At 36.5% G+C, this 27509-nt stretch overlaps 2 pseudogenes; both read left to right on the top strand.

The window, feature by feature from the left end:
* On the top strand, window positions 1–27509 carry LOC145127167 (protein LONG AFTER FAR-RED 3-like; annotated as a pseudogene).
* LOC145124549 (dynamin-related protein 3B-like) lies at window positions 1407–2649 on the top strand (annotated as a pseudogene).

Genomic DNA, 27509 nt, shown 5'->3' with positions numbered 1-27509 from the left:
CTTTCGAGAATGGATGGCGACATGGGATTGGCTAACTCTTTAGCTCTAAAATTAGCTGGAGTTACAAGTAACATGCAAGATCCAGTTGGTGGAACTATTAGCAGAAATGCAAATGGAGGTATAATAATATTATATATGATTATTATATTCTTGGATTCATTTTGTAAACTCATGTCTTTTGAATCCTTATATGCAGAACCTTCAGGCCTTATGATTGATTCTGCAATGAAAGTTGTTCTTTCATGCATTCCGGAAGTTTCTGTTGAAGAAAGAAGACAAGCATTGGATAGAGCTAGTAGGTATGCATTGATGAGGGGTGTCACAACGGTTGTTGATTTTGGAAGATATTTTCCTGGAGCATCACTAGAACATTCATGGGAGGATTTTGAAGGTTTAGTGTCTGAAATGACCATTTTACCCTTACATTCCAACAAACAGTTTACTCAATGTACATCAATTTTAATATAAGAGGATTTTAGAGGCAAGGGAAAAATAAAATAGTTTAATGGTTAAATCAATAAAATAAAGTGTTGACTTTCTTGTTAATTTCAGATGTTTACAAATGGGCTGATTTATCAGAAAGAATGATGATTAGGGTTTGCCTTTTCTTTCCAATGCCAACATGGTCACCTTTGCTTGTATGACTTTACTTGACTACTAACTACTTCATGATAATTTTTCTATGTTTACGTTTTCTAATGAATTAAATGTTAGCATTAAATTTGATGTTCTTGTTTTCTTTTTAGGATATAATACAAAAAACAGGACGTAGGCTGAGCCAGTGGATATTCTTAAGTGGTGTTAAAGCCTTTTCAGATGGATCCTTAGGATCTAACAGTGCACTTTTTCACAAGGTGTAAATAAATTTTATTTTTTTCTTTGTTTTCTAACTTATTGTTATTAAATCAATATTATATATGAGATAACATTTCTTACATGTTTCTTGTAGCCATATGTTGATGAGCCTTGGAATATTGGCCTCCAAGTTACAGATATGGAAAACTTATCTAATATGACTGTTCAATCCGACAAATATGGCCTCCAGGTATTTTATTTTTTATTTTTTTTCATTTATCTTTAAAAATGTGGTTGTAAATATGTAAAATAACTTACTAGTTGAGCAATTTTTTCATAAGGTTGCTCTTAATGCTATTGGAGATAAGGCCAATGACTTGATCTTGGATATGTATAAATCAGTTGTCTCAACATTTGAGTCATGGAAGTGCAGCCCAGTTTGGTGAACAAGGGATTGTTGCTTCAGTGATATTATATCATAGCTTGTTCAAGTCTACTACCTGTGAAAGATTAATACGAAGTAAAATCATTGTTCATATTCATAAAATTAGTTCCCTAGACCAATTTTACTACCTACAGAAACTTTCATCTGATAGAATTTTGTTGTTTACATGTTAACAGAGTAATTCTGTCCTTGAATTCTGTATGATCATGAGCCTCTAAATAGAAAGTTCAAGCACTTTATATTCTTGTCAAGTGAGATTAGATCACTGACTTCTTAATTTACAATTTGGATACTATAGGCTGAGACTGACAGGGAAGCAGGGGGAAACAAGGGTGTTTCTGACAAGAAAATCCATTTAAAGATTTTCTCTCCTAACTCTGGTTGATTTACCTGGCATAACAAAAGTTCCTGTGGGTGATCAGCCCTCTGATATTGAAGCTCGCATCAGAACAATGATAATGTCATACATTAAGACTCCCAGCTGTTTAATTCTTGCTGTGACACCAGCAAATTCAGACCTTGCCAACTCAGACGCCCTTCAGATTGCTGGAAATGCTGATCCAGATGGTATTTGACTCCATGCTAATGTAACTTATGATATCATATTCATCTCTTTAAAATGATATTATCCTCTTTATTTTTACAGGTTACCGAACAATCGGTGTGATAACAAAGGTTCAATATACATAAACCCAAGTTTTCATTTTTAGTCATTCCTTAATCCTATCTGTTGTCTGTTGTTATTCATTTCTGACATGTTGTATCCTATTCATTTTATTTAGTTGGACATCATGGATAGAGGTACAGATGCCCGTAACTTTTTGCTTGGAAAAGTTATTCCCCTAAGACTTGGTTATGTGGGTTTTGTAAATCGTAGTCAAGAGGTAATATTTTTCTTCCTTCAACACTAAAAAACCAAACTTTATTATTATAGATGCACTTGTGGGGCTTTTATTGTGTTATTTAATCTCACAACTTATATACAATATTGTTAAATAGGATATTATGCTTAATCGGACAATTAAAGATGCACTTGTGGCTGAGGAGAAGTTCTTTTGCAGTCGTCCGGTATGACTACTTTTTTACTTTATTTATTTATTTATTTATTTATAAATTAACAATTTAGCATTGATGAGATCTTTAGTTAATTTAACAATTTATAGTGCAGGTTTATAATGAGCTTGCTGATCGTTGTGGTGTGCCTCAACTAGCAAAGAAGTTGAACCAGGTATTGTGAGTGTTTGAAGAATCTTTTTTTTTTTTACCCTTGAACAATGTGATATTTGTTAAAAGATACTATAAAATAATATTTATTTGTTTCTTTTGATTTGCAGATTTTGGTGCAACATATCAAAACAGTGCTACCAGGGTTGAAGTCTCGCATTAGTGCTACATTAGTTTCAGGGTAATTTAAGTACATGATTTATTTCAAGGGTAATAAAGAAGTTTGTCTACACTCTACACTATAGACACCATGTGGGACCCCCACATAGAAATAAAATTAAATATATGACTATTATGGGTTAAAAATAAAATACATTAAAGAAATATATGAATACATTGCTATTATGGTAAAAAAAAAAGTAAAATAAAGTACATTGCTTGACAGCCAGATAATTTGCTGGACGATGCTGACTCAGCAATTAGAAAAATCGGGGTAGAGAGGGCGCAGAAAGGATCTCATTTATTTCAGACACTCCTCACTAGTAATGCACTTGTTGCATTTGGTTCTGACCTAAAAGTTGTATATGTTGGTAATGATGCCCCTATTGTTTGTTAAACCTCTTGCAAGATCAGTGTCAAATACAATATTTAAGGGTTAGAAACAAGAATCAATTTTCATGATGTTTCTTGATTGTTTTCTACAGCGAATTATACAAAAATAGCATAAGCGACCTAATAGTCTAGCTGGATTAGCTCGATCATCTTCTTGGTTTGATATGAATGAGATATAATGGAAACCAGTAAGATATTTACTTTTATAACCGAATATGTTAAAGAGGGGTTTGTCTGTATAGTAACAGTCTTGTTTTCATAATGCAGGGGTATATGAGTCTTTTGACACAATATGCATATACCTAGAGAGTGATCAATCTGTTGGGACTGACCCTGATAAGAACTTTTGGGTGAAATACAGAATGGCTGTTTTGAATCAAAAGAATCCTTCCAAGTCTGTGTGGAAGGAGTCATCTATTTGTACAAAGACATGGAATAATTATGTGCTTCAGTTTATGAAGGTTTCTGATATGCTTGAAGCAGATGCAGGGTTTCTTGTAAGAGACACAGTTGTTTTTGTTTGTGAAATCTTGGATTGTTGCCCATGGTTCGAGTTTGCTGTTGAGGTCAGTAGTCTCTTAATTCCTTATCTTTTTTCATTCTCCTTTTCTTTTTTAGTAAAAAGTTTATCTTTTTTTTAGGTCAGGGCTTGCAGATCCTCTTTTAGGCTCACCTGGAGTTCCAGGAGCTTCAGAGAGAAGCTTTTTACCTCAATCAACTATTTACAACTGGAGCTGCAATCATTTCTCAAAGCCTCTTCTTACAGCAACTGGAGCTACAATGGTGAAGTTTATTTTGATTTATGTATTTTTCTTTTTGTTTTTCATTTTCAGCTGGTAGCAATCTTCATAATCCAATTGCTCGATGGAAGCAGTCAACCAGCATGGAGGAGCAAATAGTAAGTGTATTCCTAATATTTTTGTTTATGAAACATAAGAAATGAAATAAAAAAGAAGCTTATTGAGTTTTTTTTCTATATTTTGTTAGAGGCTACTCCAAAATCAGTTTTGAAGCTAATGGGAATTCAAGGGCTTACTCTATTCCACTTAAAGAGTCATCTCCAGGTATGTATGTATATATATATATATATATATATATATATATATATATATATATATATATAAATGACATGTATACATACTCCTGAAATTTCCTATATTTGGCTGAAAACATGCAGACAAACTAATTTGACATATTAGTGCCTTGCAGCCTCTCAAAGTTCCTGCATTCAGGTTATTCTTTTAGAAATGAAATTGTCAAAGGAAAATTTAGTCATGGGTTTCTTTTAATGTTGTACATGTCTTGTTTTCTATAATAAATATTATGCAATATTAGCAATGTGTTACATTTACTTACTATTGGAATGATTATTTGTATTTGACATATTAGTGCAATGAATTATCTTTATTGTTTATGGTATTTTATTTTGTATTATGAGACTTTTAATATGTTATTTAATTTGAAAATTAGTAAATCTATCAAAAATATATAATTTTAAAAACATTTAAAATTATGACACGCAAAAATGCGTGTCGTCTTCCTTTATGACAGGGGCTTCCTTGATACGCATTGCGTGACATAAACACGCGCGTCGTAAAGTTACGACACGCAAATGCGTGTCGTCTTCCTTTATGACAGGGCCTTCCTTGATACGCATTACGTGTCATAACTGTGCGTTGTAAATGCGTGTCATAAATGCGCGTCGTAAATGTGCGTCGTAAATAGACGACACGCAAAAGTGTGTCGCCTCTCGTTATGACAGGGCCTTCCTTGACACGCATTTGCGCGTCGTCTGAGAGTCTTACGACACGCATTGCGCGTCGTAAAAGGCTGTTTTTCTAGTAGTGCACAGTTCCTTTTCGAGTTTCTGAACTTCGCCTCTCGGGCAGTACTCCTTTGCCATTAGATCCTTCAGTGTCTCCCAGCCCATAGCGTTAGCTGCTACCAGTGAGAGTGATTTGACATGGCCATTCCACATGTCAGGGCCCTTTCGGTGAAGGTGCATGCATCGAATTTTATCTTGCTTCCTTCAGGACAAGAGCACATCTCAAAGATTGCTTCCGTTCTTTCGATCCATTGGGACAGCGCGATGATCCCTCCGGTTCCGTTGAAGTACACTGGTTTGCAGCTGATGAAGTCTTTATAGGTACACTCCCGTGTACATGGTTGGATTTCACCATGGCTAGAGTTGGTGCCCGTTCCAGCTCCACTAGCACCACCAGAATTTACTTGAGTCATGGCTGCGGCCACAGCTGTAGTCACCGCAGCCTGAAACATCACCGCATCGAACTGCGGAGGGGGTGGTGGTGGTGGAGTTTGATTCGGAGTTCTTGGAACAGCGCGCCTCGCCGATCTACGTGGAGGCATCTTTTACTGTAGTTTATAGAGATGATGATAATAATAAGAATCAATTGTAAGTATGATGAGAGTGATTCATGGACTAAATCGCCATAGTCCAACCATCAGATAGGGACATAACAATAGAGTAGGGAAACACAAGAGTAAAGACTTTCCAATAGATTAGATAACTACCAATATTACTGGTATTAATGATGTAAATGAGTTCGGGAAAAATGACGTAACAGTAGGTCTTACATCAAACCATAAGGGAAAATGTTGACAGCTTAGAAATCCCGTTAAAGTACTTGAAAGATAGGAATATTTTACAGACAAGTGCTACATTGGCACAGAAAAGAAAGGTTATTCCTTAACCCAAAAGAAAAAGATGAGTCGACATCTTCTACCGGCGACGGGTATCCCTTGGGCGCACCCCCAGATCTGCCAGTTGACGTACAACTTCTTGAAGATGTCGCTCATGCGCCCTTTGACGCACTCGGAGTTCCATGACTTCGGCTCGGGATGCATCCAGTTGTTGCTGCAGAGCCTCATTAGTTCTCCTGGTCCTTTCCATAGCCTCTTCGAGTTGACGAATGCGGACTGTGTTAACGCCAGAGTTGGCGTCAAGTTCCATCACTCGGTTGATGGCTGCTCGGCCTTGCTCCACATTCCGAGCAATCCTGCAGACCATAATGGGTAGGACTCGGTCAGCTGAGCCTCCCTCGCTTATATTGTAAAAGCTTTGGTCCCCATTGAAGGGTAAAGGCTGACCCTGTTCGTGGCTCCACCTGTTCAAGTTTACTGCCCACAGAGGTGTGGGACCTTGAAATGTTGGACGGGGGTTAGGATTTGGGATTTGAGCCACTGGAGGTAGGTTGTTGACTTCTGGTTCGGAGTCAAAACCATCCGAAAAGCCTTCTGCGAGGTGATCATCCAAAGGGATTGGATGATCATCTTCTGGATCTTCTTCAAGCCATCCAACATTGCCGTTGTTGGGAAAGGACGGGTCTCCAGGGATATGGAATCCAACCATGAAATCTACGCGAGAAAAAGGGGTATAAGAATCTTAAATCTAATAGGCATATTACCTAAGATAATTATAAGATGATCCTTACTAGTTACTTCAATACTTGCATAGTGCATGCCAGTTATATGGAATCAAAGTAGGATAGACCTTCGAATAAGTGACCCTAACTCTAAATCCACAACCAAACAAGGAACAGGAAGTAAAGCAAAGGTCACAGATTCTAAGTCTATAACACCTTAGTCACATATAATCGTAGTGTATCCACTTAGCAACTATTGACCTACTACTAAAGTCCCTTTTAGTTCTCAAATAAGTAATTATAGTAACAAAATACTCCTATAGTATTTTAGGTTTATGTTCTGTTCTATGGTTCTCATTGTAGTGGTATTGGTAAGTTTTTAGACTTGTTGCAACACCACAATCATTCTTAGGCAAATGCTAGTCACTCCTCGGAAAAATATAGTTGATCAGGCTATATCCCCCTAGATTTGACTATATGTCTCTAAGCCTAATTGTGTTGTTCAACAATCGTAATACTTTTGTTCTATCCTAGTGACACTGATTTTAGTATGAATGTCGGTAGGTATACTTTGGTTAAATATTTTATTATTTAACAATATAAACTCTTGGTCAGAGTATTTTAATCCCGATGCGGTTATAGTTTGTATATCTTTTATGGGTTCATATACTTGATTCACTATAAACAATGCTCTGATACCAATCTGTCGCACCCCAAAACCGGAACGGCGGAATCGTTCTGGGGCGGAGGACGTCATGTATAGTATCATAACAATGCATAATAGTAAACAAGCAACAACATCCATTGCATTAATAGAATAATGTTATCAGCATTAAAGTTGGTGAGTTCATAAGTATTTAGTGTCATTGCTTGTATGAAAATGTTTGTAACAACGTAATGTAAGTGTTTGTGAAATGTTTGTAAGTGTAATAGTGACACTGCTAGCTATAAAGTAATAAAATACAGACTCCAGGTAGTATTAAATGTACAATACCCCTCGGGGAGTCTTTTTTCCTTTAATCATTAGTCGGTTAATTAAAGGTTTAAATGTGAACTCGTTTGTAACCATGCTGATCGACGACTGAATAACTGATGACCTTCCGGTGTCATAATATAGTGAGGTGACATTTTGTCAACCCTTGGCCTTATCGTCTGGGACTGTAGCTAGCAGTCGGGGTGTGGGAGTGTCTGTCCCGTATAGATCTATACACACAATTCCCGCTCTCCCTCCAGGAGACTCTGGTTACAATATGATACAACACTGACTTGTTGTATCCTAAATAGTGTGTCACATTCTAGTTATCGTATTCTAATGTTTGTATAGTAAGTCATAGTGTAGTAATGTTCTCTCTGTACTAGTGTATAGTATATTCTCTTGTATAATGTATAGTATGTTCTGTTGTATAGTGTATAGTGTGTATTGTATTTCATTATAGTACGTTTGTAATGACTTGTAAATGTACTGACTCTTGTATGCTTCGTTGTACTAGTAATAGTGAGTAGTAATTTCGTAAACTATACCTATCATAGTTTACTAGTAATGTTGTTTGTATGCCTTTGCTACCCAAAGGTACTGAACTGAAGTAAAAGCTTTTGTATCTGAACACATATATATGATATATAACTAAGGTTTCAACGACATTCGGACAAATAACAGGATATTCTAAGTCCACAACCAAACAAGGAACAGGAAATAAAGTGAGCTATCAGTCCTAAGTCCTTCAAATCTTACTTATATAAATATATATGTATAGACATGAGTTTGACAATAATATAAGTTTAAAAGAGTTTGATAAAGGATTTATCATTTAAAAGGGTTTAATAAAATGTTTTGAAGTGTTTGAAATCCATAAGTTTGATAACAATTTGAAAGTTAGAAAATCTTTCTGTTTGTTCTAGTTATTAATCACATGTGATTAATATAATAACTAGAATGTTTCAACTTGTATCCCCCCCCATAAAAGCATTTAAAATCATTTCAAAGGTTGATTAAGGGGTATGAACTCACCTGTAGTGAGTGGTTTGGGTGGAAGTGCTGGATAGGATGCTAACTGTCAAGTGAAAACTTGAGCACACACGGATCCTATTTAACATATAATGACACATATATGTATCTAATTAGTGATTAAACAACTAATTAAGCAAGTAAAGACACCTTAGGATAAGGCAAACACTTTGATTCAAGTGCTAGAAGTACAAAGGGTTGCACCTAAAGGTTGTAAGGCCTCACATTGGATTTTACGGCCCAAGTGTAAACCCCCATGAGTTTACGGCCCAATGGGTTCACGGCCGTAAACTCAAGGTATCTTGTACCATTTTGTGTGTTTAAGGTCCGATAATCATCTTGGAAGTGTTCTAGGTTTAGTTTCAAGGCTTAGGAAGGTGTTGTGGCAACTTTGCACCTCAAATTAGGGTTTACGGCCAAGGGAGATTGCCTTGGCCGTAAACACCCTTTTGATCATGATTTCTTGAAGTTTTCTAGATGTTTAACAAGTGATTCTAGTATACAACAAGCTAAGGGTAGTGTACTTACGTTTTGAAGGCAGATGATGGTGTTTTCGGCCCAAAACACTTAAGTGTTCTTGGTGTTCTTGAGGATCTTGAAGATCTAGACCCAATAAGATGAATTTGTGGATGAATTCAAGAGTAAATCAAGAAGAAGTGATGTATTAACACATAGGGGGAAATGATTTACTTACATTTTTGGAAGATTGGGAGCAAAATCTTATGATCCTTGGGAGAGAATCCGATTTTTCTAGGCTTGGAATGGTGAAAATTAAGAAAAATGACTAAGGGCCATATATATATATATATATATATATATATATATATATATATATATATATATATATATATATATATATATATATATATATCATGGAGTTTACGGCCACCATGAGTTTACGGCCGTAAACTCATGGTCCTTGGCCGTAAACTCCTCTTTTGAGGGTTTATGGCTAGCCTGATAGGTTACAACTCCAATTGGCACTTCCATTCACTTATTCCTTTGATGTACTAAGCTCAGAATGCTCAAACAGACTCAAAATAGTGCTAGAAGATAGTAGGAACGAGACAGACTTTGATTGAGTTTAAGAGTTATATAAGATAGAAATTTCGGTTTGTCACAGTTGATGAGATAGTTGAGGTAACAAACGAGTAGGAGATTGGTTTGGAGAGGCGACTGAGGAAGAGGAAGCAAGCTCATGGTCTGAATCGGCGATCTGATTAGTTTGATGTTGCTAGGTCTAGCATTAGGGCACCGAGGGGCCATGGTGGTTTCACGAAGGATACAAGAGCACATCAGCGGGTGCACGACATGTCTAAATGTGGCAGGTGCGTATGGAAGGGCCATGTCTGCCAAGAGTGCACACTGTAGGTAGAATTGTGTCATCGTTGTCATCAGCTTGGCCATATCAGGGCGAATTGCCCGCACTTAGTAGTTGGAGCGGCTCTAGTTCCGTCGCAGGTGTTACGACAGGAAGTGGAGATCAGGATTTCATGAGATGCTATTGCAGGTATATTATCCTTTGCTTTCTTCATTCTTATTTTCAGTATGTATATTTTTCTTTGGAATCTTGTTTTGGTTTGGGTAAGCATTATATGCGGTCTAGTTATATGTTATTTCCTAGGTTTTATCATTAGGATTTGTTATATGCCATTTTGCATGCCATGAATCATTAGTGGGTCGTATCTTGCTGAGTGGGTTTCGGTGTGTTCAATTGTTGTTCCGGTTCTTTGATGGGATTAATTATGGGGTATTGTTTGGAAGGTCTATGGTCAGGATTAGCGGGTTAGTTCTCCAGTGAAGTCAGGGTTCATTTGTTTTAGCATTTGATCTGGTGGTATCGACAGTCATCTATGGAAGAACTTTTGGGTTCAATTACTACCATTGCTAGGTAAGGAGTAGTAGCAAGAATATGGTGGTGGTAGTCGCATGGGCTTGGTTGGCGACTGGGAATGCCAGGGGAATTGATTTATTACAAGGGTTATGGTCCTTCTCACCGGCATAAAGGACTTAAGAATTTGGGTGTAATATCGTGGGAACTGTTTGGGGTTGTCGAACTTGCTGAGATTTCGGAGAGTGTAATCGGGATTTCAAGAGTTGTGGGGTCATTGGGATTGGATAATGATGGTACACTAGTATTGGTAAGTGCAGGTTGTCGGCGGTTCAATCATAAGGAGGTAAGATGGGATGGAAATCTATCAAACTTCATGGGTTGGGAGAGCTTCGAAGAATCTAAGTGGGAGAGAAACGTTCAGATTTTTGGGAGCTAATTCGCGGGTGAAACTATGATAAGTTCCACATCCCAGTCGGTGAGGAAGACGACTTAAGTGGCTGTATGGATTGATGTTGTGTAGGTTGGGGATTTCAGGAAATTCCAACAGCCGGTTGGCATTCCCTTTGTGGCATGGCCGGTATGCGGTTGGATACAGGTCGCGGGAGGGCGTTAGATCCTCTCCACGTGTTCTTCGCTAATTAAGGCTTTAGGGTTCGAAGCGTGCCCCGAACACTTGTTTGTGATTTAGTTGGATGCAACTTCCTCTCAGGGAGAATCGAGAATGATATGGTTAAGGTATGGTGAGACCAGGGGCGGTAACCATGCCGGGTTAGGCGTGTCGTAAGACTACAGGGTGGTCGTAGCATTCATCAGATTTGCAGATAGTATGGAAGTGTTGTAAGAGTTCGGTGGGACCGTAGCATTCACCAGGTTAAATTAGACCATCTTTGGGGTGGTCGTGAGTATATAGGAGGACCATTGGGGTTCGAGGTGAGGTGGGGTCTATATAGCTCTCGATGGGGTGAGACCCGTGGGCGAGGCTCGTGTGTTTATGGCAATGCAAGTGAGACTTGGTAGAGACCGGTTGGGTCAAGGTTATGGACCTTGGTTTTAGGGGGATGATTATGTGGTGAGTAAATGGAAAAGGGCGATGCATAGGCTAGGGTAGCTTTCTCAGTTGGACTCTCAGAAACCAGGTGGATGGACCAAGTGTGAGACTGGTAGTCTCAGTAGTGGTTTAGGAATATATATATATATATATATATATATATATATATATATATATATATATATATATATATATATATATATATATATATATATATATATATATATATATATATATATATATATATATATATATATATATGTCCTAGTCTAGTGAATGGATGCAGTGGATCAGAAGAATTCGGGGAAATGAGAATGTAATCTTGGTTTTTGGATGAGAATTGCGCTGGAAATTCATGGTATATTTATATACAAGATTTTAGCTTAGAAGGTTATGGGCTCAATAATATGTAGCTCCGGTTATCAGTTGGAAGGTTCAGGTACAATAGGATCTCTTCAGTTCTGATGGTGGGAGGAGGCCCTCGTGATTGTGTTTCGATACGGTTCTACCTGTGTGGAGGTCAGGCAAGCTATGAGGCTTCAAAATTTTACAAGTAGCGTTTGGATCATTATTTATGGGTTCAACGTTTAGTTTAGAGCTGTAAGGTTTTGTTTGGAGCGTTGGTTCCCAGGAGGGTGGTAAGGAATGATTTCGAGGACGAAATCAAGATTAAGTGGGGGAATGTTGTAATGCCTTGTTCCAAATCGTTTCTTAATGCGGAGTAGCAACCCAAAGATCGGGTATCATAGGGGCTAGGGCCTTTGAGGAAAAGAGATTAGACCCATTTGGAGGTGGGTAATGTGATTTAGTTGATCTGGGAGTTCGGTTGGTGTTTTGGAGCCAAGGGGTATTTCCGTAAAGTGTCAAATTACGCTTTTATGGAAATCGGATTTTTTGTTCAGGAAATTTTAAGGCGATTATCGATTGACAGAAATGTATACCTTCGCGTTACCTTTTCGTGGATATAAAGATCGTCGGAAACAGACTTATAACAAAGAAGTTATGGCCTTCGGAAGGTTGCAGGGTTTGAGGCTAACCCTAGTACGCGAGGCATACATAGGGAGTACACAGGACGTACTGGTGCTAAGGTCAATACACGGGGCATACCTCGGTGTACGTTGGGCGTACGAAGAAGAAGGGCCATCACTTTGAGAGGAGTACGCTAAACGTAATGGGAGTATGCAGGGGGTACACCAGATTCATGCAAACCCTATTTTAGGGCCTTTGACCCTATTTAAGCTCATTTTCTCTTCACCAATCCTTAATAACTTCACCCTCCATCCCTTTTAACCCTAGAATCGAACCCTAAGTGCAATTTGGTGATTTTGAGCTTGGCATGTGCTTGATGGGTGTTTTGTGAAGAAGAAGAAGAAGAGAATCATTTGGAGGTGTGGCTTGAGCTTCTAGATCCAGGAGTATCTTTCCATTTGCAAGAATCCTAAGTTAAAAAGCTTTGACCTTGATGATCTTTTTGGTTGGCTCTACTTTATGGAGTTCTTTGGCATTTTTGAGTCCCTTGATGTAAATGTGAGCTTTTGATCTACTCTAGAAGTAATGGATGTTAGATCTAAGCTCCAATAAGGTCCCTTGTTCATAAAAATGGTAACTTTATGAAAGATTTTGGTCCATGCTTGTAGTAAGCTCTTCTTAAGTGTTGATTCCCATTAAGACGTGTTTGTGACTAAAGTTGGAAACATTACTGGTTAAGACCTTGGCTAAGGACCAGAATTATGTGTTGGACATCTTGACGTAACCCATTAAGAGAAAATGCGGGTTTTTGGATTCCTGACTAGTTTGTTGGGCATACGAGGAGGTACGCTCGGTGTAATGCGAGGAAACAACATCAGACAGTTGTACTTTGTACATTGTAGTCTAGTACGCGGGGCGTACGTCTCATGTACGTCGGGCGTACTCAACAGAGGTTCGTTTTGGGCCATTGTTGGGTTTTCATAGTTTGGGAGTTGTTCGTCCATTAGACTTCTTTTTGGGATTCTGGTTTGTACCTTTTGGTATCCTTGGATTTTAGGCCCATAAATAGTTTTCGGGGCCTAATTTGGAAAATTCGAACATAGGTGGGCCTTGGGAGATTATGTTGGAATTTCGGCCTTTGGAAAATTGGGCTTGGGCCTTGGGTCAATTATATGGAAGTGTAACAAGGTCTTTTAGCCTAGTTTGGACTTGTAGGGTGAGTCGGGATCCAATTATTGATTTGATGATTATTTTGTGATTGATAGCGCATGAATTTTAGCGGGCCAGTAGCCTGGGCTTTTTATTCTGTGAGATTCGGTAGTGCGAGGTGATTTTCCTCATTGTGTTTCACAGGTTAAAGGCATTAATGTCGGCCAATGGTTTGGTTATTTTAGGATGCTAGATGTCTGTGTGACTCTTGCATGTGTTATGTGCTTGTATGCTTACCGGGCGGGGTCCGATGGCCATTCTATATGCTATGTATCTTTGTGATTATTACATGTGTATTTGTTTATATGTTGTATGTTGATATGTATGTCGGGCGAGGCCCGATGATAGACAGATCTGTTTACCGAGTGGGGGCCAATGTCGGGTGGGGCCCAATATGTGTTTGTTATGTAGGGTGTGTGAATATTTTAGGGAAATAACTAAGCTTTGTGGTTACAATTTTCAGTTTATGTTTTAGGTACTTCTGGTTTCAAGGGAAAGAGCCCAGGATGATTGAAGAGCACACACCACTTCATTCCGCATTTTGTGATTTACTTTGATATTGCTGATATATTGATATGTTTTGATAGCTTTGGTTTTATGACTATGGTATGGTTTGTTGTTTTATTAATATAAAAAGGAAAAAATTTCGGGTCTTATTATTGGGACGTTACGCCATAGTAGTTCCATTGGATGATATTCAGGTGGACGAGTGTCTGAACTATATGGAGAGACTAGTGGCGATTCTTGATAGGAAGACAAAGGCCTTGCACAACAAGGTAGTGGAGTTGGTAATGGTGCAATGGCAGAACAAGAAGGGTTTAGAATGGATATAGGAACTTGAGGAGGAGATGACGAAGAACCACCTCGAGTTATTTACTGTAGTAGACATTGAGGATGAAGTTTGATTCAAGTGGGGGAGAGTTGTAATATCTGGATCCTTAAGGTATGAAAAATTAAGCAAATTTTTTATTTGGGATTGGTCACAACGTGAAGGTGGCACCCTCACGTTGTTACATGGTCGTAAAATGCGGGTTGGATCATTAAATTTTCACGATGTGAGACTATAGGTGTCACAACATGACGCCTGGTTTAATGAAACCATAATTTTGGGCTTTAGATCTATTTATGGGAAATGATGATCTAGGGTTTCCTTCGCCCTATGCCTCCGTCACCTCCAAATCAGAAAGAGAAAAACCGTAATTCATCTACTCCATTTTGAGCTCATTTTGGTATTTTTTGTAGTTTGAAGAGAATACATAGGTGTTCTATTTGTGCACCTAGCAAGGGAATATCATCATGATCATCATCATATTGTGGTTTCTTTGGGCCCTTATAATTGTCAAAGCATAAACCTTTATTTTTTAAATGTTGCTAGATCTAGGTTTTGTCCCATTTTATCCATGTTTGAGCAAGCTTGAAAGGAAGGAAGCCATAAAGTTCGCAACTTTAAGGGTTCTAAGGGTAGCTTTAGTGTTAGGAAGTTCAGATCTAGTAGTTGGTTGAGTTTTGGATCCTTGCACGAGAGCTTTAGTGATTTTTCTACATTTTGACCTAATGAGAATTCTAGACATGTATTTGACATACATGTCCATAAAGCATCGATTTTTAAGTTACTTCTGGAGTTTTATGACCTCCTAGAAAGTTGGAATCCATGAGTGAAAGGATTGGGGCAGAATGCATTAGGTTTTACATTTTTCATAAGTTGCAACGTGACCATTTGGTGGTAACAATGTGACGAATACATTTCCTCGATCATCTTGGCCGGATGCTATCATGTCGTGAGGAATTGGTCATCACGACGTGATAGTGATCTGGATCGTTTAGGGGTGGAGCCTAGTTGAGTTGAATGGTGACTGAGTTAAGGACTGAGGGGGAATAGTTTTCATGAAGTAACCATAAGCCGGTCACAACGTGAGGGTCAACTGATGGAACGGTTGACCTTTGACTTTGACCATTGCCTTTTTTACCAGTTTGACTTTTGGTCAACTGTGAGGGGTTGAGGACTTAGATGGCCAAAATTGTCTTTTGCCCAAATAACGATTTATCTTGGTATTTGGACATGCTGAGTTGGGGTATTTACCTTAATTGCTAAATAGGGTTTGGCTTATGGATATGTGTAATGGGAGAGAGACTTTAGAACCAGTGGCTCGTGTGTCAGATCTATTCGTTTACTCATCAAGGTGAGTCTCTTCACTATAGTCGTCGGTCGAAGGCATCAATGTTGACCTACTGGATTATGTTTGTAGTGTAACTATTGGGTTTTGGTATAATACAACATCCTATGGTGCACATACAACTCTGAATATCTTGGATCTATGTTTTCACTAATTATACATGCAAATGGTTTCCAAGGTATTGAACCTATAGCTAGCATGCAATTGTCATACAAACTACATAAAATACTAGATATTGTAACATACCTTTTTGTGTGGCTGGAAGTCTTGATGTATTTGGCCTTAAGAACTTAGCCCCAATAGTGTCGAAGCCTCAAATGAAGTCACAACACATCAAGGACAAAGGTAGGACTTGAGAGAGAATCTCCATGCACTCTAAAACCTTCATGAACTCCAAGAACATGCACACACACACTAAGGGTGACTAGGGGTTGCGGTTTTAGGTCATAACATATGTATTTATATGTGTTGAATTCTAAGAGTCATGGGTATAACCCAAACCCATATCCATGGATTTTATTATCCATGGTTCATGTGGCCCAACTCTTTATGTATCCATACATAAACTTCGTCCAACATGGATCATAAGCCCAACACATATAAATATAACTAATTACCATAATTAGTCCCCATAGATTTAATTAGTCTCTTTTAACCACTAAATTAATTCCAAATTAATTCTTGATCAATACTAATTAAAACATATGATTTCATATTAATATATTATAACTTATAATATATTAATAAACCATAAATAACCTTCTCTCAAAAGTCCATCCTAACAAATTGTCCTGATGATATGCAACCCAAATGGACCATGCTACTCTCGGGTCGAATACATACCAATAATAGTTATGGGCTTAGACACCTAATCCAACAGTCTCCCACTTGGATTAGTCTAAAACTATTATTGTGTATGACTCCAATACCCGACTAGCAATCGTAGTTCTTAAAGCCGCTGTCGAACTCTGAACAAATCAATGACACGTCCATTAGATAAGGGATCATATATTCCTCCATTCTAGATATCATATGGACTGAGACATGGATTATAATCATTCTCTCTGTCCATTTTTTATTTCCCGATTTCCGATTTATGACGACTGACTAATTGAACAAATCAAATCAGTCCAGGCCCGGCCGAGCACTTACGTTTGTCATCACCAAATCATCGAGGGGCCCACAGATATCGCTTTTATCCCTCCAAGGGTAAAAGGAATGGATAAACTTTGACTCATATGCTTGTTCTACTACTTGTTGTATCATACACAAAGGCACGTTTTATAACATCGAGTTACCAAATGCGTTTACGTGCAATCAATGTATAACCAATTCATAGGCAACAAGTCATATCTCTAGGTTTGAAGAATATAAGATATTATCGTCTCACGATCACTCGTGATAAAATCCATGAAGTGATTCAAGTGAGCGTGGGTTGAATCCAATACTCGAATCCCTATTCCAGGAGTACTCATTAATGTTGTAGTAACTCTTACTATGTCCACTACCTTGGACATCTACAAACCCGATTCATGACAGTCTTGCTTTAATACCTACTTCCAACGTATTATCGACTGTGGATGGTTTGAATAACTTAGTCATTCGGAAATAATAACCTAGCAATTCTGGAAGTCAAAACATGCAAAGTGAAACACAAGAATAATACTAATCACTCTATGGTCCCAAGCACCTTTGAGAGTAAATAGAACACCTTTTATTTAAACACCATATTGATTACTCATTATTCATTGTATAATGTTTCAAATAATCAACTTTATACTTGAATTAAAACAATAGTTGTCCCATGCTCCAAGCATGTAAACTATGTTTTCTAAACACTAGTCATGCCATACACCAAGTATGCACACAATGTTTATCTATGATCTTTACTTTGTGAAATAGATCAATTGAACATGATTCCAATGATGCTCATTTCACAATCCCAAATCTTTATCGTAAATGTAAGAATTCCAAATTCCTACCATTTAACGAAATCTGTTAGATTCTAAACTTATATGCATTGATCCTCTCATAATGACTATGCACAAAGTCACAAAGACTTGTCAACAGACATTACAGAGTATTCCAATGGAGATCAATTCCATGGAAACGAAGTCTCACATTCAAAGTACATTCCTTTGAACATCCTTCTTGCATTAAGTTTTCTAATCTTACAAAGATTTGAAGAACAACTTCCACCTATGGAAACCTTTCCAGATTCCCATTTTGACTATCACTTCTGAACAAGAGTTACCTCTTTTCCGAATATGTCAATATGGTCCTTCCAAAATTAACACTTATACTTCCAACTATCCATGAGCAACCAATCTTTGGTAAACCTCAGATTGTCCTCGACAATTGCTTAATAATTTTAGTCATATCCAATTCTAGATCTTCTATCCTCTTAATGCCTTGAGCATTTGGAAAATTTAGAAAGGATGAATATTATAGCACATGAAATCGATCCTATATCCGAAGCATATGGGACACGATTCATGATGTCTCACATAAAGACGTGATCATAGACAGTCTTTTGCTACAATATTTTTTTATTTGCCATGTTTTCAAAATTTGACTATGAAGAGGGATGCCGTAATCATAATCGAAGTTTGAGAACACAATATATATAGAATTTCCTTATGTTTGGCCATTCCAACATAAAATTGGTATATATATCCTTGACTAAAGATGATTAAAATCTCAATCTAAGCTTTTAGAATTGAAGTGAAGTATAATTTCCTCTCCCTTAATTATAGCAAAACAACTTTTCAACCCCTGCAACTTTACGAATTGAAACTTTTGTTTTCTATAATTAACATTGCTAGCTTGCAATACTGAACATAATAATCATGCTCCCACTAACATGATAATTATCATCACAACGCTTATGCTCCCACTATCTTTGACATGTACTCAGAAATCCGCTGGACTTCTAGAAATCAATACTTTATTGACTTCCTTAACAAAGTTCAGTTTTCTGATACGAGATGCTTTGATAAGAATTTATCAAATTCATACACCTTTCCTTAGATAGCTCATATGTGTGTCTAAACAATTTTAGAACTATGAAAAGGGATGCCGTAATCATAGTCTCAATTGTTTAGACCATTGCCATTTCTCACAAGTCCATGTTAGTGTGCCGGTTAACCATACACGCTCCACTAACGACTTTGAGAATGCAAATATCACAATTGCTATCTACCTAAAATCTACTTAGTGAAAGCATTTCCTCACCATCATTTTCATGAATCGGAGAGAAACCTTATGACACTTAGATTTTATGGTGAATGAGTTCCTATCCATGTGAATTTGTCAAAACCATAATCACAAGACAAGGTTAGTGACAAATCCAAACTCATATATACCGAACTTGTGCAATCTTAATTTCTAGCCACTTGGTAGCACAAGGGCCTGCCATTGCTTCCAATTTGTTATGCACCCAATGCAAAACCAACTTTAACTGGAATGGGCACAGAAACATGAATATGTTAACATGATAGGTTATAAACCTCAAGTCGTGTGCTAGTGATAAACTACAGGTTTTATTCCTGATTAGATCTTGAAACTCTTTCAGGATCTTTTAGACTCCCACTATCCTCTTGACATATAAGACTCTCTTGCCAAGAACCATTCCTTGACAAACAAATATTGAAGGGATAGTGCGTATTCTTATCAAGACAAACACTTCACACAATTGGCCTTAGTTGGTCTTCGTTTTATCCAAAACATCACAACTTACCAATTTCAAATGTACAAGAGTAGGACACATTTTACTCTTACACTTGACAAGTGTTACAAACCTTCCTTAAGATATGTCACTCGAGTTACAATCTTGGAGTATGACTCTAAGACTTGTTATGGAACGAAGTATGATTCATCTTTTTGATCTAACCATTCCTACAATTCAAGATTCCTCTTCTTAGTCATAAGAATGCACTAAGATGTCCTTAGAGGACTAATTGTGATATGGTTTCATAATCACTAAGATAATCATAAAACAAGATACTCAAGTACTCTCCCATCTTTTCAGATTGGAGAAACTTTTATCTTCCTGCCTAATTTGATTCTTCTCATTCGTTCTGCCATACATTAAAACTTTTGCAATGTTTCAGAATTATACTTAAACTTGTAAGTATAACCATATTTACTAAACCTTAGTAAATCATGACGAATAGGCTTATCGATCTTTGTGGTGGACTTAACCAGTGCACAAGAATGTGTACTCGATCCCTTAGTCCTTCACTTGACTCACATATACATGTAAACAAGGAATTAGTCTTAATTTTCCAAAGTTGAAAATTCTCATTCTTCATACAACTTGCATGATTCCAAGTTTCTACCCTACTGAAACGTGGGTGATGAGAATCTTTCCTTATTTGGTAAATTATGACACTACCACAGTCGAAAGAATCAAATCCATTTTCCAATAATGCTATCAATGGAAACATATAAACAAAAATTTCTCACAAATGCCACTGTAAGGATATTTTTAAAATAAAATAAAACCTTTTCTTTTATTTTAGAAGTTTGCGGAAAACCATATCATTACAATGCAAATGCATGTGAAAAACTATGTTGTTATTTATTCCTAAGCAATCTATCACAACTCTTTAAGTAACAACTCAAAATTCTTCCTTTAAGCTTCCTCTTCACTTTGATTCTTAAAACATCAAAATGTGATCTAGTCACATCATGTAATAAGAATCTCCAAATAGGAACTTAATAGAGTTAGATAATGGACTTTACCTGAAGTAGAGTCAAAACTTTTGACTTTACCGTCCTTACAGACTATCAGGTAAATTTGGCCAGCTTCGCAACCAATGCCCCTTCCTTTGGCAATAGAAGGTTTGGGAAGTCGATCTTCTAATCAAATTTGCTTTTACCGGTGCTCAAAATCATTGCTGACTTAGCAGCACCAAGCAAATTGGTAAGATCATTAAGGGTCAAGTCATGGTCTGTCACATAGTAGTCCCAAAGGAACACACTATGTGACTTAGAAAGTGATTTAAGATCCAACTTTCTCAAGACTTTGACACCCAACTCTTCCAACTTGTTAATATGTGACTTCATCTCCAAGATGTGATCACACATAGACCTTGCTTGCCAATAGAGCTTGAGTGACCTTGAACTTGTGGGTTAGGGAGAATAATTGGAGGGGGTGGAGGAAGTGAAATTCCAAGAGATTTGGGAAGATCATAGATGTCTAAACTAGACATCTACAATGGGAGATATTCAAGTTAGTTGCTTTAAGTCCTTAATATAACACCCAATATGAAATATTAAGGCTAGGACCCAACACAATATTTTACAACTTGGAAGAGGGATGCCGTAATCCAAGCTATAAAATATTTGAAGGTAGGCGAATGACGATTCACCAATTTCCACCATGAAAAATGAAATAATTTATTAGGTTTTAATTGGTTTTGAAACTCCTAGATCTTTTTAGATTCATTGAACTTTTCAATGGCATGTTTTAATCTCGATTGTGCCCTCTCAAATTTTGTGACTGGGATGCCGAGGATCACAAAACAAGGTGTGAATAACCATGCAAATTCACTTGGTACCCTTAATATTATCACCTAATCGATATGCCGGTTAACCACACACGCTCCACCGATCTATGATAAACATTAAGTTACCCTTCGCCACTCTTACTAGTCCATGTTAGTGTGCCGATTAACCACACACGCTCCACTAACGACTTGGTAAGGTACAAAGTGTAAATTCCATGGGTTAGCACCAAATTCACATTTTCCTAAGTAACTAAGATTGGGAATTAATAAGTGTTTAGTTACTTAGTATTTATCATTAATACTTTTAATGAAGGGAGAATTATAGTCATGTCGAACCCGTTCGGCTAACGACCCTCCACCAGTCAAGGAAGCGGTGGGTGAGAGTGGACACCCATTAAACTGCCATTTTATAGGCAGTAACCTTATACCCCCCTTATAGACCGGCTTCGTGAATGAGGCCTACTAACGGTAAGACTGACTTTTACTCGTATACATATATATAAATATTAAACCTATAATATTATAATAGTATAAGGGTTGAATTTTAAACTATTAAAATTCTAAGGGTTTAACTTGGAACTAAAGTATTCATGGGGGGAAACTTTACAAATTCCAAAACTTGAAGGCAAGTTTTGAACAATTCAAACACCTTTTTCAATTCCATAACTTATGAATTTAAAGTAGTTTTAATAAAAACTCTTCAAGTTCCATAACTTGAGGACAAGTTATGGAAGACTTTAAAAAACATTTAAGGAAAAAAAACTCTTCATTTTCATAACCTATGAGTTTAAAGTAGTTTAATGGATAAACTCTTCAAGTTCCATAACTTGAGAACAAGTTATGGAAGACTTTAAAATCATTCAAGAAAATAAGACTCTTCATTTTTCCTAACTTATGGAAATCTTATGAGTTTTAAAGAATCATAAATGTGACTTTTCATATAACTTGAGGACAAGTTACAAAAACACATTTTATGAGCAACTTTAAGATTAATATGGATTGAAAACAAATTATCACATAACTTTTCTATTAATCTAGACTAACTCATAAGAACAAGACAATTCAAATCAAACTTTTTCATGAAATTAGCCTTATCATTAAACTAATACAAAACACGAATCTATTGACAATTATCTTTGAAATTGTTTTAGCATGAACATTACCACATCAAAAACAGGTTTACAAGACCAAAAACAGCTTAGGGTAATGTTTGTAGTCCAATTCCAGCCTTAAAAGTCGAAAATATGCTGTCAGGGGGTCCAACTCGTCGAGTGCATGAACCAACTCGACGAGTTGGATGAATTTCTTCATGGACTCGGCGAGTTCATCAGTGGACTCGGCGAGTCCAGTGCCCAGACAGCCAAAATTTTCGATTTTTCAGCCATTTCAGCAAGTATAACATGAAAACAAGCCTTGGCTCTGATACCACTGTTGGATTTTGGTATAATACAACATCCTATGGTGCACATACAACCCTAAATACCTTGGATCTATGTTTTCACTAATTATACATGCAAATGGTTTCCAAGGTATTGAACCTATAGCTAGCATGCAATTGTCATACAAACTACATAAAATACTAGATACTGTAACATACCTTTTTGTGTGGCTGGAAGTCTTGATGTATTTGGCCTTAAGAACTTAGCCCCAATAGTGTGGAAGCCTCAAATGAAGTCACAACACATCAAGGACAAAGGTAGGACTTGAGAGAGAATCTCTATGCACTCTAAAACCTTCATGAACTCCAAGAACATGCACACACACACTAAGGGTGACTAGGGGTTGCGGTTTTAGGTCATAACATATGTATTTATATGTGTTGAATTCTAAGAGTCATGGGTATAACCCAAACCCATATCCATGGATTTTATGATCCATGGTTCATGTGACCCAACTCTTTATGTATCCATACATAAACTTGGTCCAACATGGATCATAAGCCAAACACATATAAATATAACTAATTACCATAATTAGTCCCCATAGATTTAATTAGTCTCTTTTAACCACTAAATTAATTCCAAATTAATTATAGATCAATACTAATTAAAACATATGATTTCATATTAATATATTATAACTTATAATATATTAATAAACCATAAATAACATTCTCTCAAAAGTCCATCCTAACAAATTGTCCTGATGATATGCAACCCAAATGGACCATGCTACTCTCGGGTCGAATACATATCAATAATAGTTATGGGCTTAGACACCTAATCCAACAGTAACATCTCGTTATTTTCTCTTTGTAAAGTCAACCCTAGTCAATCAAAGTCAAACTTGGGTCAACTAAAGTCTTCTTTATTGTTTTGGGTTTTTATTAAGGTTAAAATAATAACCTTTGTTTATTAAAAATCCTTAAAATAATTGTGGTTAAATTTGGAAGAGAAATGCTTAAAAACCGAGAAGTCTCGCATGCGATTTCTTCTTTTCCTTCGGACCGTACACCAGCCTCGGACCGGGAACACTTCGGCCGTGAACAAGGCCGTGAATGGCTTCGGGCCGCAAACTTGCAACCGTAAACCCTTCTCGGCCAACCGACTTCGGACCGAATATGAGGTTCACGGTCGTGAACCCCTTGGACCGTGAACCCTCGTATATATAATCATTTCAGACGATTTTTCTTCACTATTTACACCATCAAACACCCTTCCAAGCCATTTTCTCACAAGTATCATCAGCCAAGAACACAAAGAACAACCTCTCTCCTCAAGAACATGTTATATTCATCCCTTCTCATCATATTCAAGCAATAATAACTAGTTCTTCATAAGATCTAATAGGTATCATTTATTGATCTTGTTAACATTTCAATAACATCTTTCAATCTTCTTATATTATATTGATACCCATTAATTTAATCTATTTTTCACGAAGAACACGAGAAGATCACAAAGAACAAGCACCTGAAAACCATTGAATCTTCTTAGCAACGTGCTTAGGATCATCAAGTTTTCTTCAATCATTCAAGAACATTGGGTCGTGAACCATTCAAGCTTGGATCGTGAACCCTTCAAGCTTGGGCCGTGAACCCTTCATACTCTTGGGCCATGAACACATATCAGATTCCATTTTAGTTTCTAACACTGCAATTTGTAAGTTGTACTTACAAATTAGTCCAATTTCCAATCATTCCTATGATTATATTAGCTAATTGGATACATTTATGTTATATAAATAACTATATAGGACTTGTTTTGTTGCGGGATTTCACTCGTGGAACTAAACATCCTATACCAAATCATCATTTGAATCACCCTCCAAAAGGTGAGTTCATACCCGCATCAAGTATACAAAAGTATTTCAAAATATTAAACTTCTTTTAAATAGTTTTATAAAGTTATATTTTTCCCTAGAAATCGTATATATATAACACAAAGATTTTAAGGGGGGGGGGGGGGGGGGAATACAAGTATAATACAAAGATTTTGTGTTATAAACAGATGGTTTCAAATATCTTATCAAAATGGATCTCAGTTATCATCAAATCAAATGGTTTTTCAAAGATTGTGTTAAAATGACATCAATTATACAAAAGTATTTCAAAATATTAAACTTCTTTTAAATAGTTTTATAAAGTTATATTTTTCCCCAGAAATTATATATATATATATATATATATATATATATATATATATATATATATATATATATATATATATATATATATATATCTATTTATTTATATAAATAAGATTTAAAAGGCTTAGGACTGATAACCCACTTTGGTTCCTTTTCCTTGTTCGGATGTGGGATTATAAGTATCGGTTATTTGTCCGAATGCCATTTAACTTTTATTTATATATATTTGTATATGTATATAAGTATAAAAGTTATTTCATTAAGTTCAAATACCCTTAGTAACATGTTGAGCAAGGGGTTGCATTCATGAATACTCGGTATCAATTCAAAAAGAACATATAAATTATAATAGGTATAATTTATGATTCAAAAAACATTAATTCACGATTCAAGTATACTAAAGTACATTGTTTTACAAGAACAAATGTTTGATTCAAAACTAATCAAGAGTATACATCTTTCATATACATGTTAAGAATACTAATTCAAGAACATACTGTGAATCATTTATTTCAGAATGATTGGGTTTTCATAACAAATATACATGTAGTGTTTATATGCTTTATATGAGTCATTTGATATAGGTTGTTTAATTTATTTTAAACAATATAGTTAAAGTCCTGACATTATAACTAGAATCTCCAGCCGGAGATCGAAACAATGTGTGTATAGATCTATATTGGGATTGACAACCCCGCACTCAGACTGCTAGCTACAGTCAGACATACACGCCTACGAGTAATAGTTGTTATCAATAGCTTTCAACGCATTCATAGTGTTGGGTCAGGCCATCTAGTCAGTATGGTTATAATAACTCATTAAAAAGATATTAACAATACGTTAGTGTATAATCTAATAAAACATAAGTACATTTTCAAAGTACTAGTTTTACAAGATAGAATTTACAGTATTACATTACAGTTTATAATAACAGCTGGTGGAACCAGGCACACTCACAGTTACAAGCTTTACAAAAGGGAATACAAATACATAATATTGGTTTACAAACAGAACGGTTTTATGTGAAAATATAGGATTTTCTGGAACAGTTTACATATTCAAGAAACAGAAAACATTCTTTCAAACATAAACACTTATGCACTCACACAACATTATGTTGATACTCTCTTTTCAAATTACTTGTATTCTCAGGGAACCAGTAGACAGGTACTCCCCGAGCTTTTGAGAAGATGGAGCTATTTGAGTCTTGTCTTCTTCTTTTGTATAACTATTTGGTTTCAGTATACAATGATGAAACACATGTAAATACTTATACTTTTTAAATACAGTGGTTGTTTGTAATCTAATTACTATAATGCATGTGTTGTGATACTACAAATGAAGTCATCCACCCCCGGACGTTTCTGCCGTCTCGTGTGGGGTGTGACAGATTGGTATCAGAGCATTGTTTATAGTGAACTCAGTATATCAATCCAAAAAAGATATACAAACTATAAATACATTTGGGGCTGAGAGCTCTGACTACAAGTATACTTTTTTTAAAATTTAAGTATTTTTACAAGAAGTATACTAACACTCATACCTACAAGTACAATATCACAGTCATAAGAACTTAAAAGTATTTGGAAGTTCAACATTATAGTCAAACCTGGGTAGTTATGTAATCATATCTGGGATTAATATAGCCTGATCAACTATATTGATTTGAGATATGACCAACATGTGTTTGGGAGTGATAGTAGTGTTGTGACATGTCTACAACTTACCAACCATACATATTCAGAAGAACTCTAGAACAGAACATAAAGATTAAAATACTATAGGGATATTTTAGGCACTATATACTAATAACAAACATGTGGAAACAAAAGAACCATTGAGGGTAGAATTATAAATATTAAGGGTATATTACAGTTATATATAATTAAAGTTATATAGACTTAGAATATGTGATCTAGCTTCATTTCATGTTCCTTGTTTGTTTGTGGATTTAGAGTCGGGTTATTTAATCAAAGGTCTATTATACCCAAGTTATATATAATTAGTATACACTTTATAGTTATAGTAATACCTAGAACAAGTCATATAGAATACATTACTTGTTAACTATAAGTCTCTCTCGTAGAAACTTATATCTTTAATCTATCGTTACTAACTATATTCTATATCTCTTACCCCTATTCTCTCTTAGATAACAACGGTTGGAGTTCATCTACCCGGAGACCAGTACTTTCCCAGTCAAGGTCAAGATGCAGAGCCAGAAGAGAATCATGAAATTCCCTTAGATGATGATTTTGTAGAAAATTTTCCTGAAGACACTGATTCCGAATCAAAAGCCTATAATCCACCACCAGTTGCCCAGAATTCTAATCCACGACAAAATTTCCAAGGCCCGACACCTTCGTGGGCTGAGAACTTAGGTAGGTGGAGCCGAGAGCAAGGTCAACCCTTACCCTACAATGGATACCGAAGCTTCTACAACATAAGTGAGGGAGGATCTGCAGACGAAGTTCTTCCTATTTTTGTTCGCTGAGTGGCTCGAAATGTTGAGCTAGGAGTGACAGCAATTCAGCAAACCATAGAGTTAGAAGCTGACGCGAATGCCAATACGGATCGTATTAACAATCTTGAACTTGCTCATAACAGATCAATGAGAGACAATGAGGCCCTACTGCAAGAGCTAGCTGTAACTCGAGTTGAAGTCATAGAGCTCCGAGCACGCCAAACAGTGTATGAAAGGCGTCTACTTGATGTGGATCGTCATCTGGCTGAGTTGAGGGTTCGTCCGAGAGATGCCCGTCGCCAGTAG

This window comes from Lactuca virosa, chromosome 7 (assembly GCF_052849685.1).
Source record: "Lactuca virosa cultivar CGN04683 chromosome 7, Lactuca_virosa_CGN04683_v6, whole genome shotgun sequence".
NCBI classification, from domain to species: Eukaryota; Viridiplantae; Streptophyta; class Magnoliopsida; order Asterales; family Asteraceae; genus Lactuca; species Lactuca virosa.
Note: the sequence above shows the minus strand (reverse complement) of the source record. Positions and strands in the feature narration are given on the sequence as shown.